The sequence below is a fragment of the Monodon monoceros genome, unplaced genomic scaffold (assembly GCF_005190385.1).
Source record: "Monodon monoceros isolate NGI ecotype Baffin Bay Population unplaced genomic scaffold, NGI_Narwhal_1 Super_Scaffold_18, whole genome shotgun sequence".
NCBI classification, from domain to species: Eukaryota; Metazoa; Chordata; class Mammalia; order Artiodactyla; family Monodontidae; genus Monodon; species Monodon monoceros.
In genome coordinates, this window is record NW_021703774.1 from 138650051 (window position 1) to 138668212 (window position 18162).

Below are 18162 nucleotides of genomic sequence, written 5' to 3' on the forward strand. Positions count from 1 at the left end.
GCGTCACGCCGCCGTGCGTGCTCTGGTCCCGCCCCCGGCGCTGGGAGGCGTGGGCGGCTCTCAGCTGCGCGTCCCCCCCCCCCACCCCGCCTCTCTCGCCTTCTCCAGTTCTAAGCAGCTGTTCCTGGGCCTGCGTCAGTTTCTGCTTCTCTGACAGTCTGAGACGTGACTCCGAAACCAATCCTGCGTCTCCCGTGCCTCCCCAGACGCACTGCGCCCACCTCGCTTGTCTCAGCTCTTACCTGTGCGCTGTTTTGACAGTCTTCTCACCACCTTCAGCCAAGTGATCTATTTTTAAACCCGTGTCTGAATGGATCACTCCCATGATTAAAATGTTAAAAGGTTTACCATTTATCCCTTCAGAATAGAGTCCAAACTCACTAATGAACCTTCCCTAATTCCCCAGTCACTTCCTAAACCTCCTACATCACAGCCAGAAAGATTCTTCTACCAATTGTTCTATTTCTTTCCATTCCCACCACCATAGTACAAGTTACCATCACTTCTCTACAGTAATACTTTGAACTCTTTCCCCTGCATTCACCATTGCTCCCATTCAATCCACTATTTGTACAGTTGAGTTACCTTTTTTAAATGTAAATATGATCATGTCATTCCCCTAGGGGGAATTTAAGCCTTTTAAAACCTTCAATGGCTTCCCAATGCTGTTATGACTAAGTATTAATCGTTAAATTGTTTACAAATCTGGCTACCTCTCCTATCTCATTAGCGGCATTGTTCCCTGCATATTCTGAATTCTAGGATGTCTAAATAAAGTAGTTTCAGTTATCTAGAGGACTATTCCCTCTGGCTGAGGCCTTTACCCATATTTTTTTCTCTGACAGAAACTCACTTCTTCCCACTCCTGATCTTATACCTCCCATTAAGCTAAACTTTAACCCCACTTGTCTTCCTGAACTCAACTTTGGTGCCACTGGGAAGCCTCTCCTAACCCTCCAGTCTGGATTAGTTGCCTCCTCTGTGCTCTCAGTCCCTGAGCTTCTCTCTGTCACAGGCTGATCAAGCTGAATCATCTGTACCTCCTCTGTGCAAGGCCTGGCACATTGCCTAAGGCAGTGTAGGCTTTATTCTTGGTTGAATGAACAAAGAGCTCAAGAAGCAATGTATGTAAAGGAAGGAAATAAGAAAGGTGAGAATGCTCCTAATAGTCATTCATTCAACAAGAGACTAAAATTGGGTCTTGACTCCATTTCTTTCATTCATCATTTACTGATTTTTTTTTTTTTCTCTAGACCCTATGCTAGGCACTAGGGAAACCTGGCTAGTTCCTGATGGAGCCCAGAATCCAGCTGGGAAGACAAGTAAACAGATGAGTTCTTCTGTCACCCACCACCAAAGGTTTTTAGAGGGCACAGAAAGGAGTGATTAGGCCATTGGGTTAGGATCAGAAAGGATTCTTGGAAGCAGAACTGTGTCAAACTGGCATGGGCCTAAGTGCTCTAACTTTGGAGTCCCTATTCTATAAAATCACATATTTTATTTAAATGCACTCATATCTCATATTAAATATAACCATTTTGCTATTTACCCTCTTTTCCAAGACTTGCCTTCCTTCCTATTAATGGCTCCCACCTAAATAGGTGTATCCCTAATGCCATGTTTTTTATCAGAATCTTTCACACATCCCCAAGAATCATTACTTAATTCTCTGGCTTGGACAAATAAAATTATTGGATCATTTGGGAGGAAATTTTCAGGCATTTGCCTCTTTTCTCCTATTGCCATTTTCCTTGTCCCCTCTGAACTATTGCGACAACTTCTTAATGAAGCCCTTGCCTCTGCACCGTCAATCCATTCTCCACACTACTGCCATGAAAAATGTAATCAGAGAGCATTCATAGACTTGTGGTTCAGAAATTTAGCATGGCACTGAGGCCTTGAACCATTTGGTCCCATCCTAATCTCCCATATGACTCTGACTCCAACCAGGCATCCTATATTCCAGCCATATCACACTACTTACCATGCCCTCAGTTTTCACTGTGCTTTTCCACTTCTGATCTTTTGCCATGCTGTTCCCTTCTGTTGAAATCCAACTATCTTTAAGACCCTCCTTAAATACTACCTTCTTCATGTAGCTGACCTTTATTTCACTTAGTTGGAATATATATAACTATGTAAAATAAACGGGATCTATTATTGTATTATATTGTGTATATCTATATAACATATGTGAATATTTTAACATAATTCATATATATAAACAGATATGTATGTATATGTGTGTGTGTATATATATATATATATATATATATATATAAAAAATCATAACTTTCATTTATTAGCCTGAGCCTTGAAAGGTTAATGTTGACATTCCTGTTTTATAGGAATAGAAACATGGCTATTCAGGGGTAAAGCCAAGATTTGAATTATGTACCAGTTGCATTTATTAGGTTGCGGGAGGGAACTACAACTTTTTTTCAGCCTGATATTCCTTTCTCAGTGTATAAAAACAAGAAAATGGGGGAAGACTTACCTTGAATGCCTTTAGCATCTACATGTATCTTTGTAAGGAAGTAGTTATTCAATGATCTTTCTTCCTAATCCAGATTTAGAAAAGAACCCTTGGGAAGTGTCCTGTAGACCAGAGAGTGTGATCTAATCACAAAACATAATTTTAAATAAAAAAAGTAACCAAGACTATTGAAGTGACAAAGACTCTCCTAGACCCAACTCTAGTCAAGCTCCTCTAAGCCCTCAAGGCCTTAACCTTGGGTTCTGTGCTTAGCCCACTTATTCCAGTTTTAGCAAGATTCTAGCTGAGTTAGTTTAGCCAGAATCCCCCTCCCTCAGTATCTGACCACCTTGGCCTGCCTTCAGCAGAAATCCTATCAATGGGTTTAGCCAGAATTCCCTTTTAACTCTGATGTTTCCTTTTTGTAATTTTCCATCCACTTTCTCCCACCCTAGTCCTTGCCCATAAATCCCCACTTGTCCTTTTTGTATAATACAGAGTGAAGTCCAGTTCTATACTGAGGTTTCTCTTCCCCTTTTGCAATAGGTCCTGAATAAAATTTGCTTTCACTGCTTTAACTTGTCTGGTTCTGGTTTTCTCTGACAGCAGGAGATCTAATGCAGAAGCCGATATGAAAATCTAGTACCCTCCGTTGAGCCAGATTTTTTAAAATAGTCTTTATCTTTTTAGACCAGTTTTAGGTTCACATCAAAATTGAGCAGAAGGTACAGAGATTTACCATATACCCCTGCCCCTGTACATGCATTGCCTCTCCCATTATCAACACCCTGCACCAGAGTGGTACATTTGTTACATTGATAAGCTATCACACAAAATCCTTGATTAAGTTAGAGTTCACTCTTGGTGTTGTACATTCTATGGGTTTAGACAAATGTATAACGATGTGTATCTACCATTATAGTGTCATACAGAATAGTTACACTGCCCTAAAAATCTTCTGTGCTCAGCCTATTCATTCTTCCCTTGCCCCTAACCCCTGGCAACCACTTATTTCTTAACAGACTCCATAGTTTTACCTTTTCCAAAATGTCATATATTTAGAATCATACAGCATGTAGTCTTTTCACATTGGCTTCTTTCACTTAAATGAAAACTAAGGTTCCTCCATTTCTATCCATGGCTTGATAACTAATTTCTTTTTAGCACTGAATAATATTCCACTCTCTAGATGTACCACAGTTGATTTATTCATTTATCTACTGAAGGATGTTTTAGTTGCTTCCAAGTTTTGGCAATTATGAATAAAGCTGCTATAAATATCTACGTATAGGGTTTTCCCCAATTTTTTTATTGTAGTAAAATACACTTAACATAAAACTTACCACCTTAACCATTTTTAAGTGTACAGTTCAGTATTTAATACGTTCATAATATTTTGCAGCCATTACCACCGTTCATCTCCAGAATGCTTTTCATCTTGTAAAACCAAAACTACCCATTAAACAATAACTATCCTTTTTCTCCTCCCCTCAACTCCTGGTAATCACCATCCTACTTTCTGTCTCTATGATTTTTACCACTCGAAGTATCTTATATAAGTATAATCATACAGCATTTGTCCTTTTGTGACTGGCTTATTTCATTTAGCATAATGTCTTCAAGGTTCATCCGTGGTATAGTATATTGCAGAATTTCCTTCCTTTTTAAGGCTGACTGCTGTAATATTCCATTATATGTATATACCACATTTTGCTTATCCATTCATTCATTGATGGACACTTGGGTGGCTTCCACATTTTAGCTACTATCATGCTGCTATGAACATGGATGTACAAATATCTCTTCAAGACCCTAATTTCAATTCTTTGATTATATACCCAGAGTGGAATTGCTGTATTATATGGTAATTCTATGTTTAATTTTTTGAGGAACTGTCATACTGTTTTTTCACGGTAGCTGTACCATTTTACATTCCCTCAAACAGTATGTTTGCAGGCTTTTATGTGAGCATAAGTTTTCAACTAATTTGGATAGTACCAAGGAACACAATTGCTGGATTGTATGGTAAAAGTGTGCTTAGTTTTGTAAGAAACTACTAAACTGTCTTCCAAAGTGGCTGTACCATTTTGCATCCCCACCAGCTATGAATGAGTGTTCCTGTAGCTCCATATTCTCACCAGCTTTTGATGTTGTCAGTGTTTGGGTTTTGGCTATTCTAATAGGTACATAGTAGTATCTCATTGTTATTTGATTTCCATTTCCCTGAAATTTTCCTTTCATATTCTTATTTGCCATCTGTATATTTTAATTGGTGAGGTGTCCGTTGAGGTTTTGGCCTATTTTTTAAAAGAGTTGTTTATTTTCTTGTTGTTGAGTTATAAGAGTTCTTTATATATTTTAGAGGACAGTCCATTATCAGATATGTCTTTTGCAAATATTTCTTCTCAGTCTGAAGCTTGTATTTTCATTCTTTTGAAAGCATCTTCTGCCCAGCAGAAATTTTTAATTTTAATGAAGTCTAGCTTATCAATTCTTTCTTTCATGGATTGTATCTAAAATATCATCACCAAACACAAAATAATCTAGATTTTTCTCCTATGTTATCTTCTAGGAGTTTTATATATTTGTATTTTACATTTAGATGTGATCCATTTTGAGTTAATTTTTGTGAAGTGTGTAAGGCCTGTGTCTAGATCCATTTTTTCACATGTGGGTGTCCAGTTGTTCTAGTACTATTTGTTGAAAAGATTATCTTTTCTCCATTGTATTGCCTTTGCTCCTTTGTTAAAGATCAGTTGAGTATATTTATGTGGGACTATCTGGGCTTTTATTATGTTCCATTAATCTGTTTGTCTATTCTTTCACCAATAACATACTGTCTTCATTATTGCAACTTTAAAGTAAGTCTTGAAGTTGGGTAGCATCAATCCTCCAACTTGTTCTTCTTTTTCAATAATCTATTGGCTATTCTGGGTCTTTTTGCCTCTCCATATAAACGTTAGAATCAGTTTGTTGATAACCTCTAAATAACTTGCTGGGATTTTCATTGGGATTGCATTGAATCTATAGATCAAGTTGGGAAAAACTGACATCTTGACAATATTGAGTCTTCCTATCCATGAATATGGACTATCTCTCCATTCACTTAGTTCTTCTTAGATTTCATTAATCAAAATTTTGTAGTTTTTCTCATATAGTTCTTATACATATTTTATTAGGTATGTATCTAAGTATTTCATTTTGAGGAGTGCTAATGTTAAGTGATAGTGTGTTTTTAATTTCAAATTCCACTTGTTCATTGCTGGTTATATAGGAAAGCAGTCGACTTTTGTATGTTAACACTGTATGTTAACACCTCCAATCTTACTATAATCACTTATTAGTTCCAAGAGGGTTTTTTTGTTGATTCTTTTGAATTTTCTATAGAGATAATCATGTCTTCTATTAACAAAATCAGTTTGATTTCCTCCTTCCCAATCTGTATGATTTTGATTTCCTTTTCTTTTTTTTAACTTTTTATTTTATATTGGAGTATAGCTGATTAACAATGTTGTGATAGTTTCAGGTGCACAGCAAAGGGACTCAGCCATACATATATGTGTGTCCATTCTCCCCTAATTATTTCTTTTTCTTGTCTTATTGTATTAACTAGGACTTCCAGGACAATGCTAAAAAGCAGTGGTGAGAGGGTACATCCTTTCCTTGTTCTTTATCTCAGTGGAAAATCTTCTCACTAATGTTGGAATCTCACCATTCAGTATAATGCTACTGCAGGTTTTTTTGTAGATATTCTTTATGCCATTGAGGAAGTTCCCCTCTAGTCCTAGTTTACTGGGAGTATTTATCATGTATGGGTGTTGGATTTTGTCAAATGCTTTTCCTACATCTATTAATATAATCATGTGATTTTTCTTCTTGAGACTGTTAAGGTTGTGATGTAATGGATTATATTAATTGATTTTCAAATGTTGAACAAGCCTTGCATACCTGGGGTAAATGTCACTTGGTATATAATTCTTTTTATACATTGTTAGATTCTATTTACTAATATTTTGTTGAGGATGTTTTACATCTATGCTCATGAGAGAGACTAGTCAGTTTTCTTTTCTTGTAATGTCTTTCTCTGGATTTGGTAATTATAGTAATGCTGGCCTCATAGGATGAGTTAGAAACTATACCTGCTGCTCTATCTTCTGAAAAACACTGAGAGAATTGGCACAATTTCTTACTTAAATGTTTATTTTATTTTATTTTTTCAAATTTATTTATTTATTTTTATTTTTGGCTGCATTGGGCCTTTGTTGCTGCTCATGGGCCCTCTCTAGTTGCGGCGAGCAGGGGCTACTTTTGGTTGCAGTGTGTGGGTCTCTCATTGTGATGGCTTCTCTTGTTGCAGAGCACAGGCTCTAGGCATGCAGGCTTCAGTAGTTGTGGCATGTGGGCTCAGTAGTTGTGGTTCACGGGGTCTAGAGCGCAGGCTCAGTAGTTGTGGCACACGGGCTTAGTTGCTCCATGGCATGTGGGATCTTCCCAGAGCAGGGCTCGAACCCCTGTTCCCTCCATTGGCAGGCAGATTCTTAACCACTGCACCACCAGGGAAGCCCCTTAACCATTTTTAAGTGTACAGTTCAGTGGTTTTAAATACCTTCACAATGTTGTACAGCCATCACCACCATCCATTCCCATACCTCTTTTCATCTTGTAAAACTGAAACTTAATAGGTATAGCGATACCTATTAAAAAAATAACTCTCCAGTTATCACTGTGCACAAGCATTCCAATTTCTCCACATCCTTGTCAACACTTGTTGTTTTCTGTTTTTTTGATAGAAGCCATCCTAATAGTGTGAGGTCATATCACATTATAGGTTTTTTTTAATATTTATTTTTATTTATTTATTTGGTTGCACCGGACCTTAGTTGAGGCTTGCTGGCTTCTTTTGTTGTTATTGTTTTTATATTCGCTTTTTCTTTTCTTTTTTGAATTTTATTTTTTTATACAGCAGGTTCTTATTAGTTATCTATTTTATACATATTAGTGTATATATGTCAATCACAACCTCCCAATTCATCCCACAACCCCTCACCACCACCCCCCAGCTGGCTTCTTTAATTGCGGCACCTGGGCTCCTTAGTTGCGGCTTGCAGGCTCCTTAGCTGCAGTTCACCAGCTCCTTAGTTGTGGCATGCGTGTGGGATCTAGTTCCCTGACCAGGGATTGAACCCAGCCCCCCTGCATTGGGAGCATAGAGTCTTAACCCCTGTGCCACCAAGGAGGTCCCCACATTATAGTTTTGATTTACATTTTCCTAATGATCAGCAATGCTGAACATCTTTGTGTGTGCTTCTTGGCTATTTGTATATCTTCTTTGGAGAAATGTCTATTCAAGTACTTTGCCCATTTTTGAATCAGGTTGCTTTTTTATTGTTGAGTTTAAGAAGTTCTCTATATATTCTATATATTAATGCTTTATCAGATAAATGATTTGCAGATATTTTCTCCCATTCTGTTGTTTTCCTTTTTACTCTGTTTAGTGCCTTTTGATGCACAAAATTTTAAATTTTTCATAAAGTACAATTTGTCTGATTTTTCTTTGGTTATTTATGTTCTTAATTCATAGCTAAGAAATCATTTCCAAGTTCAATGTTGTGAAGCTTTTCTCCTATGTTTTCTTCTAAGAGTTTTATTCTTTTAGGTTTCACATTTAGGTCCATGATCCATTTGGAATTTTTTTTTATTATGTTAGCTAAAATCCAACTTCATTATTTTGCATATGTATATCAATTTTCCCCAGAATTATTTGTTGAAAATACTGTTCTTTCCCCATTGAATGATCTAGGGACTCTTGTCAAAAATCATTTGACCATATATGTGATAGTTTATTTCTGGGCTCTCTATTCTATTCCATTGTTCTATATGTCTGTATTTATGACAGTACCACACTGTTTTGGTTACTGTAGCTTTTTAGTAAGCTTTGAAATCAAGAAGTGTGAGTCCTCCAGTTTTGTTCTTCTTTTTCGAGATTGTTTTGACTATTTGTGGTCTCTTGAGATGTCATGTGAATTTTAATACGCTTTTTATCTATTTTTACAAAAAAAAAGTAGTTGGTATTTTGGTAGGGATTGCATTGAATCTGTAAATTGCTTTGGGTAATATTGACATTTAAACAATATTAAATCTTCCATTCCATAAATACGAGATGTGTTTCCATTTATTTATGTCTTATTTAATTTCTTTCAGCAATGTTTTATAGTTTTCATTATACTTAACCTCCTTGGTTAACTCTTAAGTAATTTACTCTTTTTGATGCTATTGTAAGAGGATTTTCTTTGTAACTTCCTTTTCAAATTTTTCATTCTTAGCATGTAGAAATGCAACTGATTTTTGTGTTGACTTCGTATCCTGTTTTTTTGCTGAATTAATTAATTAGTTCTAACAGTGTTTTGGGGGAGGGAATCTTTAGGATTTTCTACATATAAGATTATACCATCTGCAAATAGAGATACTTTTACTGCATTCTTTCCAATTTGGATGCTTCTATTTATTTTTCCTTGCCTAATTGTTCTGGCTACCACTTCCAGTACTATGTTGAATAGAAGTGGTGAAAGTGGGCATCCATCCTTACCTTGTTCCTGATCTTAGATGAAAAGCTTTCAGTTTTTCACCATTGAATATGATGTTAGCTGTGGGTTTTCATACACAGCTTTTGTTATATTGGGGTCATTTCCTTATATTCTTAAGTTTGAGTGTTCTTTATCTTGAAAGGGTGTTGAATTTGACAAATGCTTTTTCTGTGCCACTTGATATGATCATGTGGGTTTCTCCCCCTTCATTCTGTTAATGTGATGTATTGTATTGATTGATTTTCATATAATGAAACATCCTTGCATTCCAGGAATAAATTGCACCTGGTCATGGTGTATAATCCTTTTAATATGTTGCTGAATTTGCTTTGCCAGTGTTTTGTTGAGGATTTTTGCATCAATGTTCGTAAGGGATATTGATCTTTAGTTTTCTAATAGTATCTTTGTCTGGCTCTGGTATCAGGGTAATGCTGGCCTCACAGAATGAGTTAAGAAGTGTTCCCTCCTCTTCAACTTTTTGCAAAAGTTTGGGAAGGATTGGTGTTTGTTCTTTTTAAAATGTTTGGTAGAATTCACCAATGAAGGCATCAGGAAGGGAGTTTTCCTTTGTAGGGAGATTTTTTGGTTGTGAATTCAATCTCTTTACTCGTTATACGTCTATTCAGATTTTCTGTTTCTTTGTGATTTAGTCTTGGGTTATTTTTCTAGTTATTTGACCATTTCATCTTGGTAATCCAATTTGTTGCTATATACTTGTTGATAGTAATCTCTTATAATCCTTGTTATTTCTGTAGATTCTGTAGTTATGTTCCCACTTTCATTTCTGATTTTAGTAATTCGAATCTTTTCTCTTCCTTTTTGGTCTCTTTAGCTAGAGGTTTGTCAATTTTGTTGATTTTTTTGAAGAAGCAACTTTTTGTTTCATTGATTTTTTTCCCATTGTTTGTATATTCTGTTTCATTTATCTCTGCTTTATCTTTATTATTTCCTTTTTTTTCTGCTAGCTTTGGGTTTAATTTGTTCTTCTTTTTCTAGTTCCTTAAGTTGTACAGTTAAATTGATGATTTGAGATCTTTTTTTTTTTCATGTGTTTATAGCTATAAATTTTCCCCTTAAAACTGATTTCACTGAGCCCTATAAGTTTTGGTATGCGTGTTTTGTCAACTATTGTTGTAGAGCATACTATTATTTTTTAATAAGCTGTTTCTCTTTCCACTGTTGATTATGAATGTACAAAATATACAAAACCAAAAGAAAAAGAAAATACTCATCCTCAAATCCATTGTGGCTCTAACCCAAGTCTGTGCACAAAATCCAACCAATGCACTGTTTTCTTAGAAAACAACTGATGCTGAGACAAGTGAAGGAGAGCGCTGTGAGAGGGCAAGTCATCTTATTGAATCCACCCAGGAAAGCACGTGGTGGGGATTCAGAGGTGGCTGACAGGGCAAGGGAGCTGGAGGCCTCACACTGACAAGGTTCCAGGTGGAGGCCAGGAGCAAGCTAATTCCCAGAGGAGTGCAAGTAGTGTGACTGTCAGGCCCAGCACACTGGGCTTCAGCTGATAGAAAGCTGGTCTCACTGAAGTGTTTTACAGTTTCCAGAATGAGCTGTAGACCACCATCAATGGCCTCACCTATGCAAGCTGAAACTTTCACTGGATGCCAGTATGAATTTGCCGTCACTGAACCTAGCAGACCCATGATGCAAACTTGGGTATTCACAGAAGATTGCAAAGTCTTACTTGAGAAAGGACTCAGAATGTAAAGCTTGTGTGAGAGGAGGAGTGGACATCATGTGTACTCTAGAACTCAAATCCAACTGGATTGAGCCTTCTCAGTGCAGTAGGATACACAATACCCCTTTTGCCATCTCCTCACCCCATAAGGAAGAATGAACTTGACTGGGACGATTTCATAAGTGCAGCTGATCCTACATCAGAGTTCTGTGTGCGTGAGGAGGACCCACAATAGGAGAGTAGAGGTATTCTCCAGGATAACCAGCTTTAGGTTCTCAGGCATAAAGGGTAATACCAGAAAGCAGCTTGGGATACAGGGCAAATCTCCTCAAAAAGTGAAGGCAACTTGGTCTCCTCTTAAGCAGTCCAAGGTAAAGAATGTGTCCAGTCTCTCTCCTCCCCAGACTGGAGGAAAATATGTACATCAATGTGCGCCAGTGATCAGAAAACCCACAGGAACCCAGGCAGGTGGGCCCTGAGGGGGCCAGCTCATCAGCTGGGGAAAGGGGAAAATGGGCCTCACAGAAGCCATAAAAGTGTGAAAGGAGCAAGGCTACAGTACATAGGGGTGTGTGTGGATGGGGCGGGCAGGTGATTCCCTAGGGCAGAAGGGGCCATTGACACTCGGGTGGTAGAAGGCACAGTTGTTCTCATAGCAACAGTTGCTATGAGAACATCATGATATGTCAACAAACAGGGCAGTTTGACATGTCTCCTCCATGGCTGTGGCCTCCATCAGGCCCTTGGTGACCCCCTTCTCCATGGCCAGAGCCATCATAGCCACGGTACTTATGAGGGGGTAGCCTTCGATGGTCATGGCCTCAGTGACCAGGGACATAATGAGGCCGGTGGCCATGGGGCCCCCCATAACCAGGGCCTTCATGGCTGATGTCCATCACAAGCACCCGTTCCTCCACCAGGGCCTTCATGGAGACCATGCCCACCGCCTCCAACCATGCCCCCACCAGGGCCCCCTTGTCCATTTGGGGGTCTTCCTCCAGAGCAACCTCCTCTGGTCCCTCAGAATGGAAGAGGAGGAAGAGGTTCATTTCCTCCTTGGCCACCACGGCCTCTATGGGATGGTCCAGGACCTGGTCCTGATACCCCCAGCATCAGGCCACCCTGAATGGGGAAAACTGGGTCATCCTAGAAGGGATTGCACTGCCCCCAGGGAGGGGGTGGGGGACCCAGGAGACGTGGACCACTGGCCCACCAGGGCACCCAGGGCCTACGTGGGGACCTGGCATTGGTCCCCTAGGTCCAGGGGGGAAGTGCTGTATGCCCTTGGGGGTTCCTGGGGCCTCCCGGTAGAAAAACCATTGGCTATCAGATCAGGGCCTAAGAGTCTGTGTGGTACTGGCATCTGCTTGACCTTGTCTGGATAGTCTGTTTGTTTCAGCAGCTCCTCTGCGGGATGACTGTTAGGGCTACCCACGATGGAGGGAGGATCTCCTGCACATCGATGCCTCCTCCTCCAGAACCCAGGGGGCTCTTCCCGGCACCCATGTTTTCCATAAGATCGTCCAGAACAGAAGGCAACTTGGAAACACTTACCCCATCGGGTGAACCACAGCCCAACCAACCTAATAGGCTCCAGGGTCTCAACATATGGGGCTTTATCCATGGAACATTCCTCATCTAGGGGGATGAATAGGGCTCAGGATCAGGATTGTGAGGACTTTCCTTGCTCAGGAAGAGCTCCTGAAGGATCCCCTTCTCCTGCTCAGCCTGGATGTACTGATCCTGGCTACTGCTTCCAGGGGTGATGAGAGGCGAGAGCAGCACCAGGAGCTGGGGGCACACCCAGGGCACATTCTCCTCCATGCTGTCGTGGCTCAGACGCTGGGCTACCTCAAATGCGTGTCGGCCTGACAGTATCTCTCACTTAGCTGACTCACCAAAATCCTTGATCTTATTCACATTTACTCGTTCAGTTTCATTCAGTTCAAAATAGAAATACTCTCTGTTTGCCCTCCTCAGGTCACGTCACAGTTTTCCTCTTCCTGCCCTTCCGGGTCAGCTGGCTAGGATCTCCACTGGCTTTGCATCCCAAGCTCCTGGTTCCAAAGAGGCGGTATCCATGAGTTCTGGGACTTCAACAGTGGGAACTGGGGTCCCTGGATGTTCTGTGTCCATAGCTGCAGAAGGAAGTGCTGGCTCTGGGGAAGAAGGTTTGCTGTGCTTGGTTCTGTGCTTGTTTTCCATTCAAATGGGCTTGACTTGGCAGCTGTGGGTGACAGCACCTTCTTCTTCTTCTTAATTTTGATGCCTGGACAGGTGCTGAATTTAGTGCCTCCAAAAAGCCCAGGCCCTCCATAGGCTATGGTGGGATGATCTTCACTTTGATCTCTTTGGTGGCATTGGGTGTCGTGTTGAGTGGCTTGTATTTCTTCTCTGCGGGGGGTGCAGCATCTCCTGGGGCAGCTCTGGAACTCTGACACTTGAGGGAGATGAGTTTAAGGTTGTACTTGTCAGAAACCACCACTGCACTGACATTCTTCTTTACAGGCACCGAAGACGGGGTCTCCAGCTCTAGCCTAGTGGAAAGGAATGTGACGTGACTGGGCACCACAGTTCAGAGAGACCTGGGCTTCTCCCTCTTCTCCTCTGGGGCCTCCTCAGTCTGAGTCTCAGCCTTCACCTCAGTCAAAGGTCACTCAGGAGGGGTGGTTCAACTCTTTCCCTCTTCTTTCCATTTCTTCTTATCTTTCTCAGTAGGCTGGGTACTGCTCTGGGAGTGGATGACAGTCATTCAGTCGCTGATAAGGACTGAGGCCAATTTCCAGAGCTCTTCATCCTTACTTGACTTGCTCAGTTGCTTCAGCAGTTTGGCTGTGTTGTGCTGCTTGAGATGGTCAACAATGAGTGGTAGATGCTGGAGCGTCGGCAGAATTTGCTGCTAGAGGGGAATGTTGCTTGTTGTCTTTGAATACGTCAGCCAACTGTTAAGAAACTTGTAACTACCAACATCAGTAAACTTGACCAATATTTCTAGTTGAACAGGTCTGCAGGAGAGTGTTCAAGTAAATACATCGACTTACTGTCTTTCGTGCTTCCTTTATCATACTGAAGATCTTCGAAATCCCATCCACACTCTTGACTTCCCCATCTCAGTTAAGGAAGCTATCCAGCTTCCTTAAGCTTAAGGAGGCTCTTTGGGGTCAATGGGACCTGAACCCATGATCAAGGTTTTATCGGACTTGGGGTGGAGGGGGTTAAAATTTGGGGGAAAAAAATAAAACAACCAACCAGAACCCAAAACTCAATTATTTGGGAGGCCTCATTGGATCAAAAATTCTCTTTAAAAAAAACTAAGGCCAGCTCAGTATTCATCCCCCCCGCCCCGCCACCAACTCCATTTAGGGAGGGGGGTTGTAGAAAAAAAGTTCTGAGTGGATTCAAAAAAGTAAATGCTGGATGAGTGAATTTGGGTGTGTTTGGGAAGGGAGGGCTGTTAATTATTTTTGAAGCTACGTGGTGATGGTCCTTCAGCCACAGATTTCAAGTCCCAGGCAGAGTGGGCTGGTGGGGTGGGCGAGGTAGATGGCAAGAGGCAGAAGACACAAGTGCTTGGGCTTGTGGCTGCTGTTTTCCCTCCTCTGACACCCTCAGGTTCCTTTCAAGGTCTTCGATGTTGCTGCGGTTTGTTTCTTTTTTCCTCATGGCCGTCCTGTCTTTCTCTGAGAAAATTCAAACCTCTAAAAGAACCCCAGAATCGAGCCTTCTATTTCTCCCTTCAATTCCATCAGAAGGAAAAGAGAAAAATGAGGGGGGGGGAATAGGGGTGCCAGCCCTTTAAATCCCCGGGAATTTAGCTATATGGGTAGGAGCTTGCAACAGGGTGGGATGTGCAGCAACAACTGCCTGTCTCTTTGTCTGCACCTCGGTGATCAGAAGCAAGTCTTCCCCTGGAAGTTGTAAGCAAGCCTTCGATAGACTCTGGAATTCCAAATAGTTACATGAGGCAGATTCTGCTAGTGAAGTTGTTGTCTAGGTGGGGAGATAGCATCCTGGTGCTTTCTACTTTGCCGTCTTCCCAGAATCCTCTCTTGCTAACATTTTGTCCTCTGAAGCATGAATTGTGGTGATTACAATCTTTACAGTAAAACCAGGAGCTAAAACTGCCAGTAGTCCTCTTTTGGAGTTTCATTCTAAAGGAAAATTTTAAATAAAAAATAAATACATAGGGCTTCCCTGGTGGCGCAGTGGATAAGAATCCACCTCCCAATGCAGAGGACACGGGTTCGAGCCCTGGCCCGGGAAGATCCCACATGCTGCGGAGCAACTAAGCCCGTGTGCCACAACTACTGAGCCCTCATGCCACAACTACTGAAGCCCGCGCACCTAGAGCCGGTGCTCTACAAGAGAAGCCACTGCAATGAGAAGCCCGTGCACTGCAACAAAGAGTAATCCCCGCTCGCCACAGCTAGAGAAAGCCTGAGCAGCAATGAAGACCCAACGCAGCCAAGAATATAAATAAATAAATATATATATATATATTTCACTGACAGATAATCTCAGACACAATGATCTAAATGTTTGATCATAGGGAAATATTAAGTAATTGTATTTACTCCAAGAGGTATTTTCTAAAATGGTCATTCTCTACATTACTTCTGTTCCATTGCCTTGCTTTAATTTACTTTATAGCACTTGACATTTGCATTGTTTGTTGTATGTGTCTCTCACTGGCATTAAGTCCTCAGGGTAAGAGCTTTGGCATATTCATTACTGAATCCTTGTCATCTAAAATAGAACCTGGCAAATTATAAGAACTAAGTAAATATTTGTTGGGTATATGCATGAAGGAAACATGAAATTTTGGGGGGACATGCTATTTAGTAAAAAGTGCAGAAAATAAAATGTATTCTTCCATTAAAACAATAAAAAATGAGACACATTGACAGAGTTTGGAATTTAGGAACTTGGAGACAATGGTCACCAAGGTTATGTGGAGAAACGAAAATAGTTTGTACGATAGGAGACAGGATTGTCGGCAATGTTTTCTCCCCCTCTTTCTCTTTATTCCTGGTATTAGTGTTTCAAAATGGTCTGTACACTGAAAACAAACAGCTTTTTAAAAAAGTCATTTTCCTGAGGCAGATGAAAGTATGGATAGAATATTATGCTTACCAAACTTATTCCTGACAAATTGGGCTCTATATTCCACGTAGGAAGGAACGGTCCCTGGAGCTTTCAGAGAGAGGATAATAAAGACAAAGAAGGAGAATGATTTGTTTACTGTTTGAACAGTGAGTCACAGAATATAATTAAAGGATGTGGGGAGCAGGGGACAGAAACTAGCTTCTCTGGTCTGTTTCTACAGGCTCTATTCTGCATTTAACAATAGAACACCAATAACTAGCCAAAGCCAGAACATAGAGTCACACATTCTGTACATGTCACAAAGGTGCCCGAGGCAGGAAACAAGTGGCGGCTGATACTCAGACCCTGCTCTACTCTCCAAGCCACTGAAACCTGGTGTGAGCCTGTATCTGCCCAGAGGATGTACATTTTTCTAATTTTCACACAGGCATTGCAGGGGACAGGTATTGAAATGGGTCTTTGACTTAGCATGTTGGAGCCCGTTGCCGAGTGTTGAACCACGTCAATCTCCACTCCACTAAGGACTAAGGTCAGGCTTAATGTGTAGCCTTCAAATAACCATATGAAAAGGCAGGATGAATATTTATGACACACAGTCTGTTACCCAGACTTGCACACATGTTGGAAAACCGAAGTTTATATGCTGGATGTAAATATAGAACATTAAATGACCTTATCTTCCTCTGAGCCTATTGCCATGATTTAATGAAGAAACAGGGTGGGAGGGTTGCAAATAAAAACAAAGAAGGAAAAGCTTTGGAGTCACAACTCTTAGAATCAATAGGAAAAGCATTAGGTTGAAATGAAGTCTCCAATCACCTTCTCCCTGTACCTCTCTGACTACCTCAGGAAAAAACCATTAAAATAATTTCAGGCTTGTGCCCCTCACATTCTCCACATCAGTCATGTGAACTCCTCAATGTTTCCCAAACATACCATGCTCTCTCACCCCGCATCTTCTTGGCCCATGCCTAGAAAGTCTTTCACTGTCTTCTCTTCTCAGCAAATTCTCTTCAGCTTTTAAATCTCAGCTCTAAGGTCATTTCTCTAGCAAGCCTTCCCGATATTCCCTCTTTCCCATTGTAGATATTCCCTCCATCTTTGGTGTTCCCCCAGCATTTGGCGTAACTTTCTATTAGTATCTAGCATTATCTGTGAACATATCTACTAACCTTATTAGACTGTGGGCTATCCTAGAATAGAAGATAATGTTTATATCCTGCTCAGCATCTAACATGGTACCTAACAGACAGCGGCATTTCAGAAATGTTTCTTGGATCATGAATGAATGAAAGAATGAATGAGTGCTATGACCCATGCATGCATCTGAAGGCAGAAGATCTGGGTTCAACTCTTTGTTTTACTGCTAACTTTCTTTATGTGGCAGATTAAATATGGCCACAAATTCTTTGATGCTCCTTCTATTAAGAGATGATGTCCATATACTTTCCCCTTGAATCTGAGCAGAGTCTGTAACTGCTTTAGCTAATAAATAAAATATGACAGAAATGACATTGCCAGTTTCCAAGCCCAGGACTTAAAAAACTGGAAGCTTCCATTTCCTATCTCTTGGAACACTGCCTCTTGGATCCCTTGGGTGTCACGTAAGATGTTTGACATCCCTTCTGGACACATTTCATGAACAGGCTTTGAGACTACATGCAGAAGAGAAGGGCCTGACTGAGCCCAGCCTTCAAGAGAGGGACAAAGAGAAGGCCTTCAAGAGAAGGCTGAATCTAGCCTTCCAGTTGTCCTTGCCAATGTCTCAGTCATGTGAGTGAAGCTATCTTGGATCCTTCAGACCAGCCCAACTGCCAGCTGAATATCAACTGACCCCAGTTCACTTCATGTGGAGCTGAAGAGCTGGTCATTCGAAGCTTACCTCAAATATTGACACACAAAATCGAGACATATAATGATTTTTTTTTAAAGCTACTAAGTTTGGGGGTGGTTTGTTAGGCAACAACTGATAACCACAACAGAAGTTGATAACTGGGAATTGGGCACTTCTATAACCCAAACCCCCAAACATGTGACATTGGCTTTGAGACCGGGCAATGTGTGGGGACTTGAAAGGCCTTGAGGCGTCTGTCAGTGAAAGCTAGAAAGACTTGGAGGAGGTGTTGGTGATCACTTTCAGAACAGTAAAGGAATTGTTACTGGAATCTAGACAAAGGTTTGGCAGCAAGGTTACTTGTGGTAACACGGAAAATAGAAAGGTACCTAATGAATTTGAGGATCTGTTTGGCGAGTTTCCAGGCAGAAAGTCCAAAGTGTCAGCTGGCTTTTTCTAGCTA

The 18162-nt window shown here is 40.7% G+C and overlaps 1 pseudogene; it reads right to left on the bottom strand.

The window, feature by feature from the left end:
• Nucleotides 1-11312: 11312 nt before the first annotated feature.
• LOC114897979 lies at nt 11313-13940 on the bottom strand (annotated as a pseudogene).
• Between the last annotated feature and the right edge of the window lie 4222 nt (nt 13941-18162).